Source organism: Cetorhinus maximus, chromosome 9 (assembly GCF_964194155.1).
Source record: "Cetorhinus maximus chromosome 9, sCetMax3.hap1.1, whole genome shotgun sequence".
Lineage (NCBI taxonomy): Eukaryota > Metazoa > Chordata > Chondrichthyes > Lamniformes > Cetorhinidae > Cetorhinus > Cetorhinus maximus.
Window position 1 is genome coordinate 83960495 of NC_135887.1, and position 17746 is coordinate 83978240.

Consider the following 17746-nt stretch of genomic DNA (forward strand, 5'->3'; position numbering starts at 1 on the left):
TCGCCCAATAAAGGAAAGCATTCTATATGCTTTCTTGACCGCCTTGTTCCCCTGTCCTGCCACCTTCAAGGACCTGTGGACATGCACTCTGAGGTCTCTAACTTCCTCAACCCCTCTCAATAGCTTCCCATTTATTGAGTATTCCCTTACTTAGTTTGGTCTCCCCAAAATTACCTCACACACTCCCAGATTGGATTCCATTTGCCAATTCTCTGCTCACTCAACCAAACCATTGATATAATCCTGGAGTCAACAGCTATCCTCTTCACTATCAACTACACAGCCAATGTTTGTGTCATCTGCAAATTTCCCAATCATGCTTCCCACATTTAAGTCTAAATCACTAATATATACAACAAACAGCAAGGGCCCCAACACTGAGCCCTGTAGAACACCACTGGAAACCGTTTACCATCCGTAAAGACACCCATTGACCATTACCCTTTGTTTCCTGTCACTGACCCAGTTTTGGATCCAACTCGCCACCTTCCCCTGTATCCGATGAGATCTCACCTTCCTAACCAGTCTGCCTTGGGGGCCCTTGTCAAATGCCTTGCTGAGTTCCATGTAGATAACACCCACTGCACTATCCTCATCAATCTTCCTTGTAATCCCTCAAAAAATTCTATTTAGTTAGTAGGACACGCTCTTCCCCGAACAAAACCATGTTGACTATTCCTGATCAATCTGTGCCTTTCTAAATGATAGTTCATCCTGTCAGAATTGTTTCCAATAGTTTTCCCATCATGAAAGTCAGACTGACCAGCCTATAATTTTCTGGCCTATCCCTTGCACCCTTTTTAAACAATGGTGCAACATTCACAGACCTCCAATCCTCCTGGACTGCACCTGTATCTAGTGAAGATTGGAAAATGATCCTCAAAGCATCCACTATTTCCTCACTGGCTTTCTTCTACAGCCTGGGATACAATCCATTGGGCTCTGGTGATTAATCCACCTTCAAGGATGCCAGTCCCTCCAGTAATTCCTCTGCCACTATGTTTATTGTATCCAATATTTTACACTCCTCCTCTTTAACTAGAATGTCTGCATCATCCCTCTCCTTTAGTGAAGACAGAGACAAAGTACCTTGCCCACATCTTCTGCATCACCCCAAAAGTTACCATATACATCTCTGATAGGCCCTACCTTTTCCTCAGCTAATTTTTAAAATATTCATTCACAGGATGTGGGCGTCACTGGCTGGGCCAGCATTTATTGCCCATCCCTAGTTGCCCTTGAGAAGGTGGTGGTGAGCTGCGTTCTTGAACCACTGCAGTCCATGTAGTGTAGATACACCCACAGTGCTGTTAGGAAGGGAGTTCCAGGATTTTGACCTAGTGACAGTGAAGGAACAGCGGTATAATGTCTAAGTCAGGATAGTGAGTGACTTGGAGGGAGCTCCCAGGTGTTGGTGTTCCCATCTATCTGCTGCCCTTGTCCCTTTAGATGGTAGTGGTTGTGGGTTTGGAAGGTGCCGTCGAAGGACCCTTGGTAAATTCCTGCAATGCATCTTGTAGATGGTACACACTGCTGTTACCGTACATCAGTGGTGGAGGGAGTGAATGTTTGTGGAAGGGGTGCCAATCAAGCGTGCTGTTTTGTCCTGGATGTTGTCAAGCTTCTTGACTGTTGTGGGAGCTGAACTCATTCAGGCAAGTGAGGAGTATTCAATCACACTCATGATCTGTGCCTTGTAGATAGTGGACAGGCTTTGGGGAGTCAGTAGATGAGTAACTTGTCGTACTTTTCTTGCTCTTATTTTATTTGGGTATTCTTTGATTTTACCTGCCAATATTTTTTCATATCCTCTCTTTGCATTCCTAATTTCCATTTTTACTTCACCCCTGTACTTTCTATACACCTCTAGGCTTTCTATAGTATTAAGTATTTTATGATTTTCATAAGCTTCCTTTTTCTGCTTTATCTTGGCTGTGTATGCTTCTGGATAACTAGGGGGCTCTAGATTTGGCAGTACCACCCTTTTTCTTTGTGGAGACATGTCTACTCTGTGCCTGTAGAATCTTGCTTTTGAATGCCTCCCACTGATTTTGACACAGTTTTTCCTTCTAATATCTATATCCAGTCCACTCTCGCCAGCTCAACTCTCAGCTTTGTAAAATTTGTCTTCCCCCAATTTAGAACTTATACTCCTGTTCTATCTTTATCCTTTTCCATAATTATGCTAAATATAACTATATTATGGTCCCCACTGCTACTTCATCCACTTGTCCAGCTTCATTTCCTTATTCTAGAATCGCTCCCCCTCTCATTGGGCTTGTTACGTGCTGGCTAAAAAAGTTCTCTTGAATGCAGTTCAAGAACTTTGTGCCCTCCATGCCCTTCACGCTGTTCACATCCCAACTGATAGTAAGGTAGTCTCCTGTGATTACTGCCCTATTGTTTTTGCACTCAGGAATATGTCTACATATTTGATCTCCTAGCTCCCTTCCACTATTAGGGGGTCTATAGCATATTCCTAGCAGTTTTATTTCTGAGCTCAACCCATATGCCCTCATTTGATGCTTCATTTAATATATCATCCCTCCTTACAGCTGTAATTGATTCTTTAACCAATAATGCTTCACCCACACCTTTTTTATCCCCTTCCCTATCCTGCCATAAAACTCTATATCCAGGGATGTTGAGTTGCCATTTTTGTCCCTCCTTAAGCCAAGTTTCTGTTAAAGCGACAATATCATGCTACCATGTGTCTATCTGTGCCCTCAACTCATTGGCTTTATTTACTATGCTCCTTGCACTTACATATACACCTTTTAACACTGCCAAATTCCTGTGCTGTACACATTTTAACCTATGCTCCTGTCTTTCAGATTCACTCACTAATTCTCCATCTCCAGTTTCCTGCTGTGAGTTTTCCCTCAGGTTCCCAACCCCCTGCCAATGTAGTTTACACACCCCCCACCGCACTGGAGAATCTCCCTTAGAGGATACTTGTCCCAGTCCTGTTCAGGTGTAGACTGTCAGGCTTGTACAGGTCCCAGCTTCCCCAGAACTGGTCCCAATGCCTCAGAAATCTGATGCCCTCCCTCCTACACCAGCTTTCCAGACATGTGTTTAATCATTCAATTCTCCTTTTTCTATACTCGCTTGCACGTGGGACTGGAAGTAATCCTGAGATTACTGCTTTAGAAGTCTTGCTTTTCAATCTCCTTCCTAGCTCCCTAAAGTCTGCTTTCAGGACCTCATCCCCTTTACTTCTTAAGCCATTGGTATCAACATAGACCACGACCTCTGGCTGTTCACCTTCCCCTGTCTGTCCTGCAGATGTTCCATGACATCCTTGACCCTGGCACCAGGGAGGTAACATGCCAACCTGGAGTCACATCTACGGCCACAGAAACACCTGCCTGTTCTCTTAACTAATGAATCCCCTATTACTACTGCTCTTCCCCTCTTCTTTCTCCCCTACTGTACAGCAGAGCTGCCTGTGGTGCCACAAACTTGGCTTTGACTGCACTGCTCCAAGGAACCAACTCCCTCACCAGTATCCAAAACTGAAAACCAGTGAGTGCGACCCCAGGGGGCTCCTGCACTGCCTGCCTAATTTTCTTGTACTTGCCTGGCAGTCACCCATTCCCTTTCTGCCTCCAGGCCCTAAGCTGCAGTGTGACCACCTCTCTGAATGTGCTATCCACGTAGGTCTCAGCCTCATGGATTCGTCACAGTGACTCTAGCTGCCACTCAAGCTCTGAAATCAGGAGCTCAAGGTTCTGCACCTGGGTGACACTTCCTGCACATGCGGTCATCTAGGACACTGGTAGCGTCCACAACTTCCCACATATTACAAGACATGCATTCCACACGACCAAGCTGTCCTGCCATGGCTTCAATTTACTTCCCTTGCGTTAACTTTATTTTACTTCAATTTAGTTATGCAACTTTATTTTACCCGGCCTCAACTTAACTTTAGTTCCCTTTTGCTTGTCTTTCTTACTTAAATGTAAGTAGCCCTTTCTTTTAAAAAGAATGTGCTTTTCTAATTCTCAGCTACTTGATGACACTTCCTAACAGCAGTTTCTCACCAACCAATGAACTTATGTTTCTCCTGTGATGTTAGGTGCCAGGTGCTGCTGACTGCCTGGCTCTGGGTCTTCCTCCTCACACTCTCCACTAGGTGCTGCTGACTGCCTCTCCAAGGATCCTCCTTTCGCACTTTCCTCACTTACCAAAAACCAGTGGCTTGAGATGCAACCAAAATCAGACTTCAAACCTCACCAGCATATTTTCAGGTAAGCTCAGGATACCAATTGAGCACCTAAAGGCAGTTCACTGGTTTGAGAGGAGCAATTTGGCAGGTTACTTCACCAGCAGAGGACCTCAGGTAAGCTGTGGAATAGGGAGGCTTCAGAAGAATGAGAAGGGGATGATCAGTAACCTGTAATAATGGTGTGGAGCCTAGAAAAGCGCCCCCACTCACTTGCTGCACATAAAGGAAGATTAAAAGAAATTACTTTGCTTTTTGGTGGCAGCCTCCAATGCAAATTCCTTGCAATCCTAATGAACTTCTAGGAAAGTATCTGAAATAGGTGTTCGGCCCCACATAAACATATATCACATTTTAGGTGGCTACCAGGGTTGCTGGCATATTTTCAGTGTTATTGGAATGCCAGAGATAACACAGGGAAGTTGGTGCTCTTTGTCCCCCATTCTGTGTCTGAGAAATAGGGGTGAATTATCCCTCTCAGAATTTACATTGTCTGAACCCAAATCCAGAGTCTCAGTTGTAAGGTTGCAGTGCAGTCATACATACGTGGGGAAAGAGGAGCTCTAGCAGTGCGCTCCATGCCTTGCATCGTGTTACTGTATTTGAAAACTGCACCATGGTATCAAACAAGATTGCTTGGCAGTATTGGATGTCTGTCACTTACTCTTGGAATCCATCAGCATCGCATGAAAAACATAGTTGCTGCATAATTGCTATTCTTTCTTTGCTTTTCTCTCTGTCTGTCATGCATCAACACCCAATCAATGATTGTAAATGCTAGAATTCTACAAATGTCAGGGATCAAATAGATTTCTCCACTCAGTGCCCACGCATGCTGGTGTTAAACAAAAAGGCGTTTCTTTCCAAATAGTTGCTGTAAGCTGACTGTACTGTGCTCATTCAGTTGAGAACAAATTATTCAACAGGATCCAAAACATCAGAGTCGCCTCCTGACAACAAAAACGTACACATATATAACAACTTTAACATAGTAAAATATCTTAAAGTGGCTTCACAGGAGCATTATCAGACAAAATTTGATATTGTGTCAGACAGGGAGATATTAGGACAAAAAGCTGGTCAAAGATAGTCTTATTGGAGGTTAGAGGTGGAGAAAAATGGGGAGGGAATTCCAGAGCTTAAGGCCTCAGCAGCTAAAGGCATGGCCACCAATGATGAAGTGATTAAAATTGGGGTTGGGCAAGTGGCCAGAATTGGAAGAGTGCCAACATCTCAGATAGTTGAAGTTGATTACAGAGATAGCGAGGGACGAGTTCATGGAAGGATTTAAAAATAAGGATGAGAATTGTAAAATTGAGGCTTGATCAGATGAGATCAGATAGCACAAGAGTGATGTTGAATGAGACTTGAACAAGTTAGTTTTGGATGAGTTTACAAAGGCTGCAAGGTGGGAAAACCAGTCAGAAAAGGCACCAATCAAACCCAAATGACTGTTTTTTAGGAACAATGAGGGTTGAATTCCTTGTCACCCAAAACCTGGAGCACTTTCAGCAGTGCACGATGATCCCCAGAATGTCAGGCATAGTGCCCACCCTAGGAGCCTTGAGGATACTAGATGTATGATTCCCCTCCTAAGCTCCCTAAAATGGCAGGTATAGTACCATCATTCAAACACTCAAGGATCCTTTTAGCAATAGCTATAGAACTGATTTGCTGTTGGTTTAGTAGCTGCAGGACATATTTTTTTGCAGTGTTTTCTGGTGTCAGATTTCAAAATTCAGCACCCTGCTCTCGTGGGCAGTCCTGAAATTATGGGAGGATCTTTAAATTTGAATTTTGAACCTGATGTCTTTGGATGACACTAACCTTTTTTAATTATTTCTCTTTTATCCATTCATGGGATGTGGGCATCACCAGAAAGGCCAGCATTTATTGTCCATCCCTAATTGCCCTTGGGAAGTCCACATGTTATACATTAATTACAGTGCAGTTGGAGAGGGAGTTCCAGAGTTTTGATGCAGGAACAATGATGCAACCATGATGTATTTCCAAGTCAGGATGGTTTACAGCTTGGAGGGAGGCTTGGAGGTGGTGGTCTTTCCCATGCGCCAGCTGTTCTCATCCTTCTCAGTAGTGGAGATTATGAATTGAAGAAACCTTGGCAGGTTGCTGCAGTGCACCTTGCAGATGGCACACTGCGGTAGAGGGAGTGAATGTTTAAGTTGGTTGATGAGAACAAATCCAAGTGGAGGGCTCTACTTTTAAATTTAAAAAAACAATTTGACAGATAATGAGCGAGTGAGTGAATGTGGGAAGGGGTAATGTGAAGGAGAGGGTTTGGCATCAGTAATCACCACGCATTTCCACTGGAACCACCATTTGAACATAAGAAATTGACAGGTTGGAAAAGACCAGCTGGTCCACCAAATCTGTCGCCAAGCATTACAGCTGGAAGTCACTGACAAGAACTCAGATAAATTAAAAGGATGGGTTAAAGAACTATAGGTGGCTTTTAATAGGGGTAAATAATATCCTAATGGACACTGAAACAGAAAATATCAAATGAATGCCCTTGACATTTCGCAGCCTTGGCTGAGTCACAGAAATAAATAGAGAAGCATCTACTAGCAGTGATGCAGTAGGAAAGAATTTGTTGGATCATAAGTATTACAATTTGTGCTTCCTTTCCACTCCAATCCAAAAGGCCAGTTTCCATAGACAAACCCAGACTCCTTGCGAATGTGGGCTGAATTTAATGGTGGCGGTGGCGACCCTGATGGCAGGCCAGAAAGCTGGGATATTTCCGGAGCTCCTGAAGAAATTCTATTCAGTTAACAGCCTGACATCGGGCCTTCCATTATTTTACAGGATGAAGATCCCGCCTCAAAGAGCTGCCAGCCAATCAAAGGGCTAGTGGCTCATCAATCCCAGCACTGCTAGCGGAAGTGGTGGCGACTATTAGGACTGCACCCTGTCCAAACTACCAATGATGAAGGAGGCCCCAGAATCCAAGTAAATGGGTCACATTCGCTGGCACTAGCCAGAAAGGTCCCAGTGGATGGGGGGAGTTAGGAGTCATAGCTGTGGACGGGAGGGGAGTATTTTTTAGACAGGCCTTGCCATCAGGGGGACCATCTGTGGGCCACAGGATGCTCAATCAGGAGATCCTCCCTCCTTCCACCCCAAGTATGTAAGGAGGCTGCCAGATTTCACCTGGTGGCCACTCCGTATGGCAGAGGCCCTAGTCCACCCCGAACACATTGCTGATAGAAATCCAATGGTAGCGGGGATGAGGCCCTTAACCAGGCTTCAATTGGCATCTAGGTGGAAAGGCTGCCTTCAACTTTCCTCAGCCCCGATTGAATGGCAGGGAGGCAGGGAGATGACGAGCCTGCTTTCCCTCCTGATTTTACCACCCCACTGCCTCTCAGCCCACTCCCAGGGGCCAGATTAAATGTCACCCCTGGTGCGCAATGTAATCTGGTATAGTGTGTTGTGGTTCAGCTGTTCGCTCTCTGTAAACTAACAAGGCTCTTTCAAGACAGACAAAACTAACTTCCAAAATTGGCTGCTACTCCTTAGTTCTGTGCATGGGTATCTGTGTATAAATTAATTTGGTAGTTCAATCTGTCACATAATGCAATGAGTTTATGGGAGGATTAAGGAGGCAAAGCAGCCCATTGCATTCCTTTGAATAGATTTATTTACACATCTTTCAAGCAATAAATACAGGAGCATTTCTTAACGATGAAGTAAGTATCTAATCACTCACCGTTACAGGCTCTCAGAATTATCTATTTTATCTGAGAACGATGTTTTGCCTCTGCATCTGTTGTTGCTCGGTAAGAGCCTTCATAGCTAGTGCATCAAAAATTGCAATCCTTATACCCAATGACCCTTTTAAATTCAGGAACCCAGCTGAAAGATATACGTGCACCATTTGAACAATAAGTAGTAAAATTTCACAACACATACACAAAGGTTTGATGATGTTTCCCTGGGGTGTCTGAAAATCATCTATTTCACTGCAATCGTAATCAGATGGTGTTGTGGATTTTTTCGAGCACTTGGGTGATTGTCATTCCAGAACCATGCATCTGTTGGTAATCAAAAGTATTGCCGTGAATCATTCTGACCAAAGAATAAAAGCCAGCTTCCAGTGTGCAGTTAGGGCAACAGTTTGGAGGATGCTATTTTTTCTCAAAATAACTTGTTTTTAAGCTAAGAAGTGTGGTACAGGGAGAGGATCCAGAAACCTTGAACAAAAATATCTCATTTGGGTCACAATTTGGGTATGTATCCCATTCTGGTCACCAAGATACATGCATAGGAGACATACAGGCCATGGAGCAGCAGAACCACAAGGTTGAGCTGTACAACCAAAGGATTGAATTATGAGGAAAAATAAAAAAAGTAGATTCTTAGGATAAGACTATAAGACCATAAGACATAGGAGCAGAAATTAGGCCATTCGGCCCATCGAGTCTGCTCTGCCATTCAATCATGGCTGATAAGTTTCTCAACCCCATTGTCCCGCCTTCTCCACGTAATCTTTGATCCCCTTACCAATCAAGAACCTATCTATCTCGGTCTCAAATACACTCAATGACCTGGCCTCCACAGCCTTCTGTGGCAATGAATTCCATAGATTCACCACTCTCTGGCTAAAGAAGTTTCTCTTCATCTCTGTTCTAAAAGGTCTTCCCTTTACTCTGAGGCTGTGTCCTCGGGTCCTAGTCTCTCCTACTAATGGAAACATCTTCCCCACGTCCACACTATCCAGGCCTTTCAGTATTCTGTAAGTTTCAATCAGATCCCCCCTCATCCTTCTAAACTCCATCGAGTATAGATCCAGAGTCCTCAAACGTTCCTCATATGTTAAGCCTTTCATTCCTGGAATCGTTCTCGTGAACCTCCTCTGGACCCTCTCCGGGGCCAGAACATTCTTCCTGAGATACGGGGCCCAAAATTGCTCACAATATTCTAAATGTGGTCTGACCAGAGCCTTATAAAGCCTCAGCAGCACATCCCTGCTTTTATATTCTAGTCCTCTCGAAATAAATGCCAACATTGCATTTACCTTCCTAACTACTGACTCAACCTGCAAGTTAACCTTAAGAGAATCCTGGACTAGGACTCCCAAGTCCCTTTGCACTCCAGATTTCTGAATTCTCTCCCCATTTAGAAAATAGTCTATATCTCTATTCTTCCTACCAAAGTGCATGACCTCACACTTCCCCACATTGTATTCCATCTGCCACTTCTTTGCCCATTCTCCTAACCTGTCCAAATCCTTCTGCAGCCTCCCCGCCTCCTCAATACTACCTGTCCCTCCACCTATCATTGTATCATCTGCAAACTTAGCCAGGATGCCCTCAGTTCCTTCATCTAAATCATTAATGTATAAAGTGAAAAGTTGTGGTCCCAACACTGACCCCTGTGGAACTCCACTAGTCACCGGCCGCCATCCTGAGAAGGACCCCCCTTATCCCCACTCTCTGCCTCCTGCCAGACAGCCAATCTTCTGTCCATGCTAGTACCTTGCCTCTAACACCATGGGCTCTTATCTTACTGAGCAGCCTCCTGTGCGGCACCTTGTCAAAGGCCTTCTGGAAGTCCAAGTAGATAACATCCATTGGTTCTCCTTTGTCTAACCTACTCGTTACCTCCTCAAAGAATTCTAACAGATTTGTCAGGCATGACCTCCCCTTGATGAAACCATGCTGATTTTGCCCTATTTTACCATGCACTTCCAAGTATTCTGAAATCTCATCCTTAATAATGGACTCTAAAATCTTACCAACGACCGAGGTCAGGCTAATCGGCCTGTAACTTCCTGTCTTTTGCCTCACTCCCTTCTTAAACAGGGGGGTTACATTAGCGATTTTCCAGTCCTCTGGGACCCTCCCTGACTCCAGTGATTCCTGAAAGATCACCACTAACGCCTCCACTATCTCTTCAGTTATCTCCTTCAGAATTCTGGGATGTAATCCATCTGGTCCAGGTGATTTATCCACCTTCAGACCTTTCAGTTTTCCTAGCGCCTTCTCCATGGTAATGGCCACCATACTCACCTCTGCCCCCCGACTCTCTTGAACTTTGGGGGTGTTTGTCATGTCTTCCACCATGAAGACTGACGCAACGTACCTATTCAGTTCCTCCGCCATTTCTTTGTTCCCCACTACTACTTCTCCAGCATCATTTTCCAGCGGCCCAATGTCCACTTTTGCCTCTCTCTTACCCTTTATATATCTAAAAAAAACTCTTGCAATCGTCTTTTATATTACTGGCTAGTTTACCCTCATATTTAATCTTCTCCCTCCTTATTTCTTTTTTAATTGTCCTCTGTTGGTCTTTGTAGGCTTCCCAATCCCCTGGTTTCCCACTGCTCTTCGCCGCATTGTATGCTTTCTCTTTAGCTTTTATGCTGTCCCTGACTTCCCTTGTCAGCCATGGTTGCATCTTCCTCCCTTTAGTATGCTTCTTCTTCCTAGGGATGAATTTTTGCTGTGTCTCCCAAATTACTCCCAGAAACTCCTGCCATAGCTGTTCCACTGTCTTTCCTGCTAGGCTCATCTCCCGGTCAATTCTGGCCAGCTCCTCCCTCATGCCTCTGTAGTTGCCTTTATTCAACTGTAATACCATTACATCTGATTCCAGCTTTTTCCTCTCAAATTGCAGGGTAAATTCTATCCTATTATAGTCACTTCCTCCTAAGGGTTCCTTCACCTTAAGCTCCCTTATCAAATCTGCCTCAATACACTTCACTAAATCTAGAATTGCCTGTTCCCTAGTGGGCTCCACCACAAGCTGCTCCAAAAAGCCATCTCGTAGACATTCCACAAATTCCTTTTCTTGGGATCCACTACCAACCTGATTTTCCCAGTTTACCTGCATATTGAAATCCCCCATGATCACTGTAACCTTGCCTTTCTTACACACCTTTTCTATCTCCTGGTGTATCTTGTGCCCCACATCCTGACTACTGTTCGGAGGCCTGTACATAACTCCCATTATGGTTTTTTTACCTTTGTGGTTCCTCAACACTACCCACACAGATTCTACATCATCTGATCCTACATCGTTTCTTGCTATCGATTTAATTTCATTTCATACTAACAAAGCAACCCCACCTCCTCTGCCAACCTGCCTATCTTTTTGATAGGATGTATATCCTTGGATATTTAGCTCCCAGTCCTGATCCCCTTGCAGCCATGTCTCCGTGATGCCCACCACATCATAGCTGCCAATTTCAATCTGCGCCACAAGCTCATTTACCTTATTTCGTATGCTGCGTGCATTCAGACACAACACCTTCAGTCCTGTATTCCCCATCCCCTTTCTCATTGTCGTCCCTTTATCTGATGTGCTTGAAGTTAGATTCCTAGCCCTTTCCAAACACTCTGTCCTATTTTGTGTTCTGGAGACGTTAATAGCCTCTCCTGGGCTCTCCTTTCTTTTCAGTTTTTTCATAATTTTCCATGAAGTTGAATCCCCACCCCCACACACTAACCTGCTGCTTTGTTTCCCATTAGTCATACTTCTTGGAGTTTTACCCTTCCCTTTCCCCCCACTTTCTAGTTTAAAGTCCTGTTGACCACCCTATTTACCCTTTTCGCTATAACGTTGGTCCAAGATTGGTTCAGGTGGAAACCGTCCCAACGGTACAGATCCCTCCTGTTCCAATACTGATGCCAGTGCCCCACGAAATGGAACCCTTCTTTCCTGCACCACTCCTTTAGCCACGTGTTTACTTCCCTTATTCTCGCGTCCCTATGCCAATTTGCACGTGGCTTGGGTAGTAATCCGGAGATTATAACCCTTGAGGACCTGTTCTTTAATTTAGTTCCTAGTTCCTGATAATCCCCAAACAGGTCCTCTTTCCTAGTCTTACCTATGTTATTTGTCCCAACGTGGACCACAACAACTGGATCAATAGTTACAGTACAGAGGGAGGCTATTTGGCCCATCATATGTGGGCTGGATCTCTGAAGGAACAATTCACCTTGTGCCACTCCCCTGCCTTCTGCCCATAGTCTAACACAGTCTTCCTTTTCAGATAATAATCAATTCCCTTTTGAATGAGAATTGAACCTGCCCACACCCCATTCTCAGGTAGTGCATTCCAGATACTAACCACTTCTGTGAAAAAGTTTTCCTCATGTCACCATTTCTTCTTTTGCCAATTACCTTAAATGAGTGCCTTCTGTTTCTGAATCATTTTACCAATGGGAACAGTTTCTCCCTACCTCCTCTGTCCAGAGCCCTCATGATTTTGAATACCTCTATCATATCTCCTCTTAACCTTCTCTCCTCTAAAGAAACCAGTCCCAACTTCTCCAATCTACCTACATAACTGAAATTCCTCATGCCTGGAACCATTCTTGTGAATCTTTTCTGCACCCTCTCTCTCTACTGCCTTCACATCTTTCCTGAACGGTGGCGCCTAGAACTGGACACAATACTGCAGCTGAGGCTGAACCATTGTTTTATACAAGTTTAACATAACTTTCTTGTTCTTGTACTCTATGTCCCTATTGATAAATTCTAGGATACGGTATGCTTTATTAACCGCTCTCTCAACCTGTCATGCCACCTTCAATGATTTATGCACATACACACCCTGTTTACATTTGTATTCTTTATATAATATTGTGTTTCTGCATTCTTTCTACCAAAATGAATCACTTCATACTTCTCTGCATTAAATTTCGTGCACCACTTGTCTGCCCATTCCACCAGCCTGACTATGTTCTTTTAAAATTCTGCACTATCCTCCTCATTTTGCACAATACTTCCAAGTTTGGCATCGTCCACAAATTTTGAAATTGTGCCCTGTACACCAAGGCCTAGGGCATTAATATATATCAGGAAGAGGAAAATAATGGGGAACTCCATTGTAAATCTTCCTGCCGTCCGAAAGACATCCTTTTACCACTACTCTCTGTTTCTTGTCATTCAAGCAGTTTACTATCCATGCTGCTAATGTCCCTTTTATTCAATGAGCTCAAACTTTGCTCACAAGTCCATTGTGCAGCACTTTATCACATGCCTTTTGGAAGTCCATGTACACCACAAAAACACCACTACCCTCATCAACCCTCTCTGTTACCTCATCAAAAAGCTCAAGCAAACACAATTTATTCTTAATTTTTTAATTAACCCGCATTTGCCCAGTGACTATTAATTTTGTCCCGAATTATTTTTTCTAGGAATTTCTCCACCACCAAAGTGAAATTGACTGGCCTGTAGTTGCTGGTCTTATCTTTACACCCTATTTTCAATAGGGTGTAATTCTCTAGTGCCCTGACACCACCCCTGAGCCTAAGGAAAATTGGAAAAATATGGCCTGTGCCTCTGAAATTTTCAGTTTCACTTCTCTCAGTATCCTTGAATGCATCACATCTGGTCCTGGTGCCTTATCAACTTTAAGTACAGACAGCCTTTCCAATGCCTCCTCATCAATTTTTTAAACCCTTCAAGTGTTTGAATTACCTCCCATTCCAACATGACCTGAACAGCATCTTCTTCCTCGGTAAAGACAGATGCAAAGTATTAATTTAGTCCCTCAGCCATGCCTCTGCCTCCATGCATAAATCCCCTGTTTGGCCTCCTTTTACCTCCCCCTCCCCCCCCCCCCTCTCTTATTATTTATATGCCTATAGAAGACTTTTGGATTCTTTTTTATGTTAGCTGCCAGTCTCTTCTCATACTCTCTCTCTCTCTTTGCATCTCATATTTGCTTTTTCAATTCTCCTCTGAACCACCTATATTTAGACTGGTTCTCGGTATTATTCTAGTATTATTTAGCCTGGAGAGGAGGCAATTGGGAAAGGTTTTTCTATAGGTATACAATTTATTAAATGGTAATGATAAATCCAGAATAATACTTAAATAAGCCCAGGATAAAGAGACACAAGCTACAAGCAGTGGAAAACAGTTTAGGTCTGACGTCAATAATAATCTCCTCACACAAAGAATGGTCTTTGGGTAGGATAGCGCTGTAAGATATTAGACTCAATCCAGTTAAATGATATGGTGGGAAGCTGCAATTTTTTCGCAGGTTGACCTGCCTCGCCTATGTTTGTCCTATGTTCTGGATGTGATTACTGACCATTCACTAAGAGTATGCCATCAATGTGCAGCTGTTCCCAACAATCTATTTCAATTATGTATACTGAGGGTTTTTGATTATAAAGTGGAACAGGTTATTTATGGTACAGAAGTCTAACTTCAGTCAAGTCAAATATACAAACAATTTTCCTAAAGGTCCCACTCTCCAGTAATTAGTTACCAATCTTCAACTCTTGTTGATTAATGCAGCCCTATGGTAACTTCCTCTTCTCTCCATCTTAATTCTGTGTCCATTAATTAGTGAATGGATTAGTGAATGGATTGTCCCAGCTTTAAAGAGCTTTGGGATAAAGGATTTATATTTACACAATACAATTGTGAGAGTGAGTGATGGGCAGTGTGCCAACAGTACCATACAAGTTGGCATGTTGCCAGACAGGACTGTGACACAGAAACAGGACCTTTCTGTTTTTGTGTTCACAGATGTAAATAACACATCAGACTAGCTCATTTCAGACAGGACAAGAATTTGCTGGTCCACCTTGTTCCAATTGAACTTTGTGTATTTTGCTGTGGCTGCACAGTCAGAACTAACTAACATAAAACAATTTTACCATCGCCAACCCTCCCCTTCACTGCAGATTGTAGGTGTACGATTTTCTTACTTACCATGTTGTAATGCAACTTTGTTATATCTAAAGTGGCTCCAAAATTGACCCATCAGTAAAGTCACCACTTGGTGTGGTGCAGAGTCACACAGGCTAGGAGAGTCCCTGGTTCATCCTTCATCTATGCAGAGTTATGGCCAATCTCAGGTAAATGTAGCTACAATCGACCTCAGCACCCAGAATATGAACCAGAAACATCAGAAAAGGTTCTGTTTCTCGATCACAATCCACTGATTCTCACATGTTTATCCAGTGGCTCCTATTGGAAAGTATATATATGTGTATAAAGCAGCTGAGGACAGACCTGGGCTTTATTCTGATGCCCTCACACTTGTCCAGGCTGTAGAATGAAGAATGGTCATCTTGAATGAGTACCATAGAGCCAACACATTTAACACAGCCTAAGTTACTGCTTCTCCCTCCTTCTCTGCCAAAGGTGATAACTTGACATTGAATATATGTGTGTGCATTGGATAGTACCAATATACAGGGACTGTTCACGGGTGATATACGGTTCTGTAATGTTTACTGGTGTGGAATGAAGACCAGAGAAGGTTATGTTAATTTGTTTTGATTGTCAAATGAGATCAATTTTGTTTTTGTCATAATGGCCTGAGTATGCTTCACCTTTTTTACTTAATGGTGCAGGGTACACCAGTATGTAATGCTGGATGTGAGTAGCTCTAAACTTTATTGCATAGGCACTGAGTGCACTTTGGTTCAAATGAAAGGGTCATTTCAGACATCCAGGTTGGAGGCGGCAGCCCTGGCATGAGGTCGAAGCAGATCTTTGGCAGCCTAGCTGAAGGAGCGTTAGATCAAGGCATCCCTGGTGTCTCTGCCTCCCTGAAGGTTCCAGAGGTCTGCCTCCACACCTTCAGCATTCTCCTCACCATGGTCCTGTTCTGACTCACTACTGGATTCATCCTCTGGCCTGTGGAGCTGCGTCAAGATCCTCTTCCTCCAGTAGGTCCCCCTTTGCCAGTGCCAGATTGTGGAGAGCGCAGCATGCAACCACTATCAGTGACACCCACTCAGGGGGTATTGTAGTGCTCCCCCTGAACGGTCCAGGCATCGGAAGCGCATCTTCAGAAGACCTATGGCCTTCTCTATCACCGCCCTTGTGGAGGCATGACTTCTATTGTAACGCTGCTCTGCCTCTGTTCTTGGGTAGCGGAGAGGCATCATGAGCCACCTTTTCAACAGATAGCCCTTGTCACCTAACAGTCATCCATCCAGTTGGACTGGAGCATTGAATAGCCTCAGCACCTGGGTGGGTCTGAGGATATAAGCGTCCTGGGAGCTGCCAGGGTACCGTACACAGACTTGCAGAATCTGTGTCCTGCGGTCACACACTATCTTGACTTTCATAGAATCCCTTCCTGTTGATACAGGCACCTGGCTCACCCACTGGCGCCTTGATGGCCTCATGTGTGCAGTGATGCAGAGGAACCCAGCAATCACTGCAAAGCCTCTGGCTCACTCTGCTTGGCTGGCCTCATCCATATGGAAATGAATAAATGTCATTACCTACCTGAACAGAGCTTCTGTCACCAGCTTGACGAAACTGTGGACAGCTGATTGGGACACTCCACACTGACCCCTGGTAAAAGCCGGAGGTATAGAAGTTGAGGGCTACTGTGACCTTCAGAGTCACTGGCATGGGGTTTTTACCCACAGAGTTGGAGGTGATCTCCGGTCCAATCATCTGGCAAATGGAGGTCATGGTCTCTCTGGAGAGGCGGATCCTCCTTCAGTATTGCACCTGGGAAATATTGAGGTAGCTGCATCGCGGCATATAAACCCTGGCAGCAGGATAGTGGCGTCTTCTGCAGCCCCTTCTGCCTTGGACTTCCTGCTGGCTCTGCGCCCCTTGTGCCTGCGCCTCTCCTCCCACAGGTCCCTCCACTGGAAGCTGCATAGAAACACTTGGCCTCCTCTTCCTTCTGCCCCTCTCTTCCTCAGAGGAGGAGGTGCCGTCAGCGGAGACCACAATCCCCATTACCAGGGTAATAGAAGGCTGTCTGATATCCGGAAGGGTCCACATGGTCAAAATCCTCTGCGGGCCAGGGAGACACAAATGAGTCCCGGAATGAAGCCTAGAAATGCTAAGAATGAAGCTCAGAACAGAGATGACGCTGTCAAGTTAAAATAAGCAACCAGCAGCAAACTATCTCCTAATCTCCTCACTACTCACAATGGCAATGCTGCTGACCCTTTTTATCCCAGCCTTAGATGAGGTTTTGCAAAATGTGGGCTGCCCGCCTGTTATGCCCGTGCAATGAGTGTGAAATTGCATGGACAACATAAAATCTGGATCAATTAGGTTTTTAATGGCCTTAAATGGCCTCTTAATTGATGGCAGGTGTGGCTCTGACACCCACGCACGCCCGCCGACCTGAAGATTGTGCGCATGCAGGATGATGGCAGGACGCTCGCGTGACATCTTCTCGCGCTATTTTATGCCCGATTGGGTCGGGCGCACGCCTGCCCGCGAGGCATAAAATTCTGCCCACTCAGTGTAATAATGAAAAATCTAAACTAACTGTTCACCCACCCATCTATGCTGCCTAGTTACAGAGTTTGCGGTTATCTTAAACATTTATTGTTCAATTTAATTACAGCCTTTGGAATATTGAAAGCTTTGCTAAGGTGGCCCCACAGCTGCAGTTTCTGCAGTGTAAATGTCCGCAGCTACCTTAGTCTGTCCACAGGCTCCAGTGACTTAATTACTGGCATCAGTTTGATTATACTCCTGTGTGGAGAGTCAGGATGCCCATACTGTGGTACTACAACTGGAAATTCTCACAGAACT

General features: G+C 44.4%; 1 protein-coding gene across 1 annotated transcript in view; it reads left to right on the plus strand.

Moving 5' to 3' along the window:
- LOC144684763 (oxysterol-binding protein-related protein 8-like) overlaps positions 1 to 17746 on the plus strand; it is a 222066-nt gene that overhangs the window by 20791 nt on the left and 183529 nt on the right. The gene's annotated exons all lie outside the window — the stretch shown is intronic.